The sequence below is a fragment of the Helicoverpa armigera genome, chromosome 31, assembly GCF_030705265.1.
Source record: "Helicoverpa armigera isolate CAAS_96S chromosome 31, ASM3070526v1, whole genome shotgun sequence".
Lineage (NCBI taxonomy): Eukaryota > Metazoa > Arthropoda > Insecta > Lepidoptera > Noctuidae > Helicoverpa > Helicoverpa armigera.
In genome coordinates, this window is record NC_087150.1 from 161,001 (window position 1) to 170,945 (window position 9,945).

Sequence of the window (9,945 nt, forward strand, 5' to 3'; positions counted from 1 at the left end):
AACATAAAGACCTACCTCCATGCCAAATTTCAAGTCAATACGACCATTGGAAGTGGTCTAGGTTTTTGATGAGTGAGTCAGTCAGTGAGTGTATAGTAAAAATAGCGATTTTCTGACGTCAATATCTCAAGACCTACTATAGGTATATTAATGAAATTTTGTATTTTAGATAAGTGAGGGGGTCTCAACAGATACTAGAAATTTGATATGCGTAAATAAAATAGATTTTGAGTTATAGGGGGGTCGAATTTGGCCCGAAATGGTTCGTGTAATATAACCCACGGCCGGTGTGTCGCTTTTTTTTGCTCGAACTTGGCGGACACACTGCCGTGTGTCTAGATGGATAATGGATAAAAAAATAGAGCTGTCAAATTGTCATCGTAGTTTTGGCGTCAGCAACCGTGTAACGATATCCACCGATATCCACTTCATGCGTACAGAATACCAATGTTTTGAACTTATCGGTTGACATCAAAGTTCCGATGACAACTGAGGCCAGTTGACATCTGAGAATTCGAAAGTTAGCGAATAAGCCAGCAGGCGCGTAAAACAACTTATAAACTAAGCGACTGCGCCCAGGGTACCCCCTGTGGGGTCGGACCTCGGCTTAGGGCGTCGCTAGGTGCCGATTGATGGCTCGGTGGCCCCTTATAAAGGTGGCGCGGAGAGCTAGTGTACGTCTGTGTCCCGTCCCGACACAGTGTGAGTGCGAACGCGCGCGCGGCGTGCCTTCGGTGGTGCTACATAAGTTTCTGAACTTCCATACACGTGAAAGAGTCAGTTTATTTTTGTTGATGAGGTGACTTTGGACTTATCTGTCTATCAAAGTCTGCCTTATTCTCCATACTCAACCTACAAGCCACCAGTTCAAGAATATTTCTACCATTCTGTCAGATTTCGCCCATGTCATTCGCAAGAAAATAAATACGCCCAATTCTTCCTGGCTTATGCGTCTTAAGTCCTGACAAGGTACAATACTAAATCATCGATATCGGTAATACGTTAAATTGAGAGCAGTAGCGCTTCACTACGTCTACGTGATCGCAGCAGCGCCAGGACCGACAAAAAAAAGACAAAGTGTTTCCATATTGAAGAGAAATTCCCCTTTTAATGGGAAATTAAAAATTAGGGTCAAGAGGGGAAAGACTATAAAAGGGGAAATAGGGTACTTTAAGGAAATTGAATAGTACCTTCGGAAGTAATGAGGGTTTTCGCGTATGATAAATGATGGCTCTAATTGCTACATGATGGGCGCATTTTCACATTATCTATCAATGACATGCCAAAAATATCCATTCGTGCAGCACTCGGACGGACCTCAAAAATCACGCTGCGTTTTACCATCTAGCGGATTCTTCATACGCGAAATTCCTTAGTATTTATGGACTCTACCGTGGACTAGTGTTACTGTATAAAAGAAACTGCGACAAGCGATTACACGATCAAGTGGCAAACACTCACCCAATTCTGTTTGAGGCTAAATTAAAACTGCAACGACAAAATTAAAATTGCGTTAAAATTTCACTAATTATCTGAATCAGATTAACAGGAATACCTGCATTTCAAAGTATATGTTTTACATTGTTAATTTTGTATCAATTGTGCGTTTAAAATAAGTGTCGACACGTTCAGGGATAACTTATTTAAAAAAAAACGATAGTTGATTTTGGTAACGAGTAACGCTAAGTTTCGGTTGTGCCACATTACTATTTAAGGCTTGCAAACAACTGACAACACTAGTAATGTCAGTTTAGTTTACTACAAGATTAAAAAACAGACTTTAAAAGGGGAAATCTTTGCCAAGATTAAAACAAAAAAAAAGGGTAAATCAGAGTTGGCGTGTGGGAAAAGGAAATCGTTCTAGTGGAAACACTGACCACGGCTGACTTCACTCCCCCCTCTACCCCTCAACAATGGACGGTTCGGTCGGTTGTGGTCGGAGGTTGGATTGGAAAGTGGAAAAGATCCTTGTGACTGTTCGTTAGAATTTTACTTAATATCTAATCTACAATTTTCGATAGCAAATATTATATCAGCACACCTCAATCATGGTAAGTTCTGCATTATTATTGCTCCTGTTGGCTTGACGCTCGCCTCCCGCCCGGCGTCCACGCCACGTGGCGTCGTTAGACTATACCGTTAATTTTTCTGAAATTGAATGCTTTTACGCAACCAAATAGTTCTCATTGCATCCTGGGACCGTGTGTACTCATATTGAACGCTGATTGCGACATTATTTCGCGTGTACTGCCTGTGAAATACATAAGCTGTTGAGTGAGGCATGTGCATTGCGGCGCGTCGTGACCGCGCTCTCGCCGGTGCTGCTGCTGCGACGAGCTTGCACGCGGCACGCTTGACTAGTGCACCGCTAACTGCGCACGTGTGTACGCTTACAGGGTTGTTGGGGGCGCGTGAGGGGTGTTCTGCCGCGTGCTCGCTGCCGGCGCAGAGAGCTGGCGGGCACACGCGTGCGAGTGCCGCGCCGAGCTGTGCGAGCGAGCTGCCGCTGAGTGACGTGGCGCGCGATGCGTTACTGACGGTACGTCTCCTTGATTCTTATTAGACTAGCAGTTTACCGTTGTTTCACCCACGTCCGCCCGTACCTGTATGGATGAACTAATAGCCTTTCATCATCATCATCCTCCGAGCCTTTTCCCAACTATGTTGGGGTCGGCTTCCAGTTTAACCGGATTCAGCTGAGTACCAGTGCTTTACAAGAAGCGACTGCCTATCTGACCTCCTCAACCCAGTTACCCGGGCAACCCGATACCTCTTGGTTAGACTGGTGTCAGACTTACCAGCTTCTGACTACCCGTAACGACTGCCACGGGTGTTCAATGACAGCTGGGACCTACAGTTTAACGTGCCATCCAAAACACAGTCATTGGTGTCTAAGATATACTTAGAAAGTACATACAAACTTAGAAAAGTTGCATTGGTACTTTACTCACCTGGAGTCGAACCCGCACCCTCATACTCGAGAGGTTGGTTCTTTGCCCACTAGGCCACCACTACTTTTAACCTTTACTTATAGCCTTGGTTACTCGAATATACCTAGTGTAGATTTCCAACAGTAAAAAAATATTTTGAAATGGGTTCAGTAGTTTTAGGGCCCTTATTATATGAATACTAGTGATTATTACTGTTAGTGGTGCTCCTCTGTTGCTTTCTCAGTGACTGTGTGAGGTGCAGCTACATTTAGACTCGCTACACAACTTTCCCAATTATGTTGGGGTCTACTTCCAGTCTCTCCGGATGCAGCTAGGTACCAGTGTTTTACATGGAGCAACTGCCTATTTGACCTCTTCAACACAGTTACCAGTTTATAACCTGTTTTGTAACAAAATAATGGGCTTTATAATGTAGTAACTACATATGTGTTTGTCATAAATCTTATAATTAACTCTGATTTTTGAAACTTAAACAAATTGTTACTGAGGAGATTATTGCACCGCGTCTCAGCAAAAGCACAGGGAGTGGTGAAGGGTGGCTGTTTCAGGGGCCTTTTGTTGTGCCTCAGGGTGTCATGTTCCCTCACACATAGTTTCTAGCTAAGTAGCAACATGATCTCGAAATCCACTCACTTGGTTGAACATTTTTAGTATCATTCATTGGTATGATTTGTATGAATGTATTGGTGATATTAAACCTATGGTGAGGTAGTAATTAGTAAACATATTGTTATCAGAATTCTCATTCATGTTTGGCATTGATTATGGACTGATTGGAATTTGAGATCACCATGGACTAAACATGCGCCATAGTACCTACATGTGCAGTTCAGTGATGTTGGATGATACTGACTGTCGGTCATTTAGTAACAATTGAATAAACTAAAAGTATTTAATTCTGTGATATTAAACTTCATGTTTGACTTTCACCTCTCCAAGATATGCTGTATTATATTTGTAGTTTATTGTGCTCATGGCCAAGTCAATTATTGTAAAGTGAACAAAACTATTGACATAGTCACAAAATATTGATTTATTATTACAAAAAAGGTTGAACAGGACTTGGCTTCTATGCGATCTCAAAACTTTTTACGGTGGAGGAATTGCGTAGAGGATTAGCTTTTTTTTACATTTTATGTTTTTGGTGGGATAAAATAAGTAGGAGTAGGATATAGTAGGAAGTAGGATATAAGTAGAATGTGAAAGTTTGTGAGAATGTATGTTTATAATCATGATGATGTGTTATCTAATCTATGTTACCATGGCAACTCACATTAACAACGCCGCTCCGCCCCCTGCTGCTGACTGCTCCCGTGTGTCTCACTGCGCGTTATCTCACAGGGTTGTCCTGCCGCGCGCTGCCTGCAGGCGAGCACTGCCCTGCTGCCTCGCTCCGAGTGACGAGTGCCTCGCTCCGAAGTGCCTCGCGCCCTGTGCCTCGCTCCGAGTGCTTCGTGCCCTGTGCCTCGTGCCTCGCTCCGAAGTGCCTCGCGCCCTGTGCCTCGTGCCCCGTGCCTCGCTCCGAGTGCCTCGCGCCGTGTTCCTCGCCTCGCTTGTCTCGCGGCGTATTATGTATTTCCACCAGGATTTCTTCTTGCAGTGAGACGCTACATTACACTATTATAGCTAAGTGCTAAATGATTATTAATAACAAACTTCTTTTATGATTGCGGTTAAACAATATTGAGCACTTATGACAAAAACTTTACAAATGAGCTTATTATGTAGAAGGATTGATGTACCTAAACCTTTTGAATGTTTATCAAACTACATTGTTTTAATAATTATTGATTTGCTTATAACAAGTAATGAGGCAGGAGAAGTCGGACATATCATACATATTATATCATACATATCATCGGAGTATCTCAATACTTACAGGAAACACTTTCACTTATGTTTGCAATACACGCGGCCGTCCTGACAGTTGTCTACATCGGAGAGTTTTGTGTCACCGCTAATGTTGCACTTTGCGCGTGATTTTTTCTTTTTAACAATTTTCAATCATTTGCCAGTCGTTAGGGGCTACCATTGTAATCGTTATGGGTTGTTGTGGCGCGGCTCCCGCTGTCCTCATTTTCGTGTCAACGGTTCTGTTACATGACGGACACGGGTAGACGCCTTCCTCCCGTCTCGAGGGAGACGGAGATCGAGCGTTCGGGCTTAAAGATTTAAGGGTCGCTACCTTCGGCTCCTGTAGGAGGCTAGAGGCTCTACCATACGTTTCTTTGTATTGATCGAAAGCAACCATTAAATCTCTTGGGGGCCAGTATCTTTCTTATCCCCTATGTTCCACGAAACCAAAAGCTAAACAGTTCGTTATTAATTAATACAGTACAATCGCACTGTCACAATCCTAACTACAAAGTGTCACTGTCGCACTACACTACACTACAGATGGCGCTGTTGCAATGCTGCAAGTGGCGCCACTATCGCGTCCGGGCTAGGAGCTCCACCTCCGCTTTAACTGCGGAGCTGCGTCAGCATTGACCGTTATAGGGTGAGCGCGCCGCTTGTGCACACCCAACCCTATTTTCGTGCCAAAGGTCCTGTTACACAAACAACAAGGGTAAACGCTTTCCCCCCGTCTCGAGGGAGACGGAGATCGAGCGTCCGGGCTTAAAGATTTAAGGGTCGCTACCTCCGGCTCCTGTGGGAGGCCAGAGGCTCGACCATACATTTCCATATACGAATCGAAAGCAACCATAAATCTTGGAGGGGGGAGGCTGCTAACCTCCCCCCCAAGTTCGTCCACAACTATGTTATGTCCCCACCGTATGAGCTGCTGGACTTGAGGAACTCTTCACCCCAAGGAGTGTTGCATCGCTGTGTCCACATTCTCTGCAAATCCTTCCGCAAGTCTGGTCCCGTTAATGATATTGCCTGGTGGCCTGAACCTGCCACTGGCTGTACGGTATGCCAACCCCCAGGGGTCTTGGTTGCCTGATTCCGCTTGCTTGCGGAAGAATTCGAGCTGCGCCTCCTCCATCGCTTTCCTGTACTTACTGCGGACCATGCAACACTCCTCTCGTGCATCATCTGCCATTCGCCCCGGTCGTTTTTTGGCCTTCTGCCAATGTTTTCGTGCCCTGTTGTAGCTCCTGCGCATGGATTCCAGCGCAGGGTTTCACCATTCATACCCTCTTTCATTCCGATTCCCTACCATACCAAGACAATCTTTCGCAGTCCGCGCGATGACTCGCGTGAACTCCTCGCACACTAGGACGATAGGCCTCTCCCATTTCAACTTACCTATCCGAGACTGTACCGCACACTGGAATTGCTACCAGTCCACGCCGCGGTCTCGGAATCTCGCAGGCTCTCCTGGTGAGGGCTGGCCCCGTGTGTGAGTGGGGGATGGCCGACGACGCGTTGTTCACCAAGCTCAAAGGTGATGAGCTGGTGGTCGCTCGAGCTGGCTCCCTCGTGGACTCGCCAGTTATCCACCCGGACGCCACGTGTGGACAGGGTGACGTCTATATTGGATTCCCCATTGACCGTGGCGAATGTTGGCGGTTGGTTGCCGACATTGTGGAGAATGAGGTCATGCGACATGATAAAGTCCTCCATCGCCTCTCTTCGCCGGGTCGTCTCGCCCCCCCTGCCGATGTAGTGCCGCTGCTCGCTGTGCCACAGCGGAGAGTGCGTGTTGGTGTCAGCGCCTACCAGAACTCGGCATCCTCTTAGTTTGTTTAGTACCCGCGCCAGATGTTCTAGATGCGGCGAGATATCTTCGGAGTACTGGAAGTAGGCGCTGACCATGTACATGGATAGACCTCCGATGAGGATGTGGCAGACCAGGCAGTGGGGGGTGCTTAGGTGTTGAAGCACCGCACACGTGGTTGTTCTATCCGCCACGTAGATCCCCACTTTTGGGGCGGAGCATTCTGGTAGTGTAAGTGAAGGCGCTGAACTTCCACAGTAGGACTCCTGTGCCAGCACGATGTGCACACCAATGGCCTTTACGATCACCGGCAGCTCTGTAGTCGCCAGGGCTGAGCCTTGCAGGTGCAGCTGCGCTATCTTAGCCATGGACGGTGGAGTAGCTGGTTCCAGCTATGGCGCGGGACTCCGCGCGAATGCGCGCCGGACAGTTCCTGGCTGCCGTTCTATGTGAGCTGGCTCCTGGGCGCCCAAACTTCTTGCAGGTAGCGCAGCTTACTGTGGCACTTTGGCACTCAGTCGCCTTGTGGCCGTCTTCACCGCAGTTCCCGCACACCATGTTTTTAACCCGGCAGTACTTTTCCGGGTGACCATACTGCTGGCACCGATTACAGCAGGTCACGATATCGTCGTGGTGGCCTAGTGGGTAAAGAACCAACCTCTCGAGTATGAGGGCGTGGGTTCGATTCCAGGTCAGGCAAGTACCAATGCAACTTTTCTAAGTTTGTATGTACTTTCTAAGTATATCTTAGACACCAATGGCTGATAAAAAGGTGAAGGAAAACATCTTGAGGAAACCTGGACTATAAAGTCTGAAATCACCAACCCGCATTGAGCAAGCGTGGTGATTATTGCTCAATCCTTCTCTGTGTGAGAGGAGGCCTGTGCCCAGCAGTGGGACGATAAAAAGGCTGTTACAGTACAGTACAGATACGTGGTCGGTGACCTCGACCACGTCCCATCCTATATAAAGTTTCCCCTTTGTGATTAATTTTTGGCGTAGCTCCTGCGACACCTGGCGCACCCATCTGGTTCGATTACCGTGCCGGTTTTTTTTGAATATAAGCCGCAGTTCTTTCCCAATTCTCTCCAGAGTCCACTCGGGCTCCTCCTGTAGGTTCTGCTCCTTGATGTCGTCCAGGACCTCGTCTAAGGAGGTGTCCTTATCGACACCCATCAAAGCAATCAACGGCTGCCGCTCCGATGGCTCCGCCGTAGCGTCGGCGGAACAGCCTTCCTAAGTGTGTCCGCGGCGGCGGCGGAGGCAGTCTGGATGATGTGTTGCCCACCTTGCGAACCCCCGCGATTTGGAGGCCCAGCCGCCCAGGGTGCACCGCGTCCAATAGTGTGCGCCGAGTGTCATTAACTGTCTTAATAACGCCGCGTAGATTGCAACCGCTGGCCCAGGAGGGGGAACGATTGGTACCGGAGCGGTTGTCTTACCCAATCTAAGGGCGTTCGCGAAGGAGAGGGGGGTAGGTGCAGCAGGCTCGGCGACGGGAAGGCGCTGCGCGGCACGCTCAGCTGCGGCAAGGCGCAGCGTGAGGTGCGTCACCACTGCAGACAGGCGCTCGGTGTGCGAGCCAATGGCGGCAATTTCATCTTTATTGAGCTTGCTGCTCTTGCTGCGCACTGCTTCCATTATCCCCTGTGTGCTGGCCGTTGCCATCCCGGCCAGTTGCTCCAGGGGGGCGTCCGCGAGCTGGTCGCCCTGGGCTTGGGGCTGGCGTGGGGTAGCAGCTGGGCTGGCTGGCCGAGAGAGGAGGCCGCCGATGGGGGGCACGCCGTCACGCGCCACCCTACGCTCGTTGACCCTCCGCCGCACTGCAGCCTGGACGTCTTCCGGCGAAGTCAGCATTGCGGACCGCTTGTCGCCTGGCTGGGGAAAGAGCTCGTCCGACGGCGACGAAATAGGCTGATCTAGTAAATGCTCGCTCATAGGCGTTGCGAAGCCCTGTGGCGGAGTGCGTGCCAGTGATGTCCGGGGGGCAAAGCCGCTCGCCCTCCGAAGCTCCGATAAAGCTTGGAGCTCCTCCGCCTTCCTCTCCATCTCGGCCTCTATTAATTCCTGCTCCAGCTGTGCAATTTGTTCATGTAATATTTAATAAATTAGTACAGCGATTAAAGTTTGAAGAAAAATAAGAAACAACAATAAGAAAGCAAACTGGGCTCAAATGACAAGTGTCACTGTCACAATCCATGTAAAACTCGAGCTGTCACAATCTTGAGCACACAACACAAGTGTCACTGTCACGGAAACGCCGCTATCGCACTGTCACAACCCAACTATAAAGTGTCACTGTCACAACCCAACTATAAAGTGTCACTGTCACAAAGCGTCACTGTCGCACATCACTACGCGTCGCGGTTAGGGGGGAGGGTATGTCACCACGCTCCGCCCACTAGATTTCGCGCTCGCTCACTCACCAAGATGGCCGCGGGCTTATATACGAAATGCCCCCAGATAGTACGAGAGGGGCCGATTTTCGGTGTCGACCAATGAGACAGCCAGAAAATATATATTCGCGCACGGAGCACCGCACACGTCCGCTCGCCTCGAGTGCATACGACGAAGTAGGTAAGGCGGTATGGGGACAGTGGGAGTCCCGCCACAACCATACAGTTGGCACCGGCTGCAACATGACTGCAGATGGCAACCGCTGGCCCAGGAGGGGGAACGATTGGTACCGGAGCGGTTGTCTTACCCAATCTAAGGGCGTTCGCGAAGGAGAGGGGGGTAGGTGCAGCAGGCTCGGCGACGGGAAGGCGCTGCGCGGCACGCTCAGCTGCGGCAAGGCGCAGCGTGAGGTGCGTCACCACTGCAGACAGGCGCTCGGTGTGCGAGCCAATGGCGGCAATTTCATCTTTATTGAGCTTGCTGCTCTTGCTGCGCACTGCTTCCATTATCCCCTGTGTGCTGGCCGTTGCCATCCCGGCCAGTTGCTCCAGGGGGGCGTCCGCGAGCTGGTCGCCCTGGGCTTGGGGCTGGCGTGGGGTAGCAGCTGGGCTGGCCGTCTGCCCGAGCAGAAGGCCCCCAATCGGTGGGACTTCCTTACACCTTTTCCCTTGTATTCTGCGGCGCACCGCCTCCTGCACCTCTTCTGGTGAGCTTAGGTGCCGCTTCTCGCCCGGCTGTGGCAGCGTTCCAGCTACTGCCGCTGGTCCCTTAGCCGGTGTTACTTCCTTGGGGGGCACGGAGTTGTCCAGTAGATCTTCCGGAGAGGCATGCACGCATGCTAGACCTTGGGGGGGTGTACGCGCTAGCGATTGCCGGGGTATGAATGCCCCAGCTCCCTCTTGTTGCGTTTAACTCCTCTTCCTTCTCTCGTAG

The 9,945-nt window shown here is 49.7% G+C and overlaps 1 long non-coding RNA gene across 2 annotated transcripts; it reads left to right on the forward strand.

The window, feature by feature from the left end:
* Positions 1–1,795: 1,795 nt before the first annotated feature.
* LOC135119238 (uncharacterized) lies at positions 1,796–8,888 on the forward strand. 2 transcript variants are annotated; one of them, XR_010278069.1, is made up of 4 exons: positions 1,796–2,051; positions 2,397–2,539; positions 4,293–5,318; positions 8,857–8,888. It is a non-coding gene; the product is annotated as an uncharacterized LOC135119238 (long non-coding RNA). The 2 variants fall into 2 exon arrangements; XR_010278068.1 differs by lacking the exon at positions 8,857–8,888 and having other exon boundaries at positions 1,858–2,051; positions 4,293–7,523.
* Positions 8,889–9,945: the final 1,057 nt, after the last annotated feature.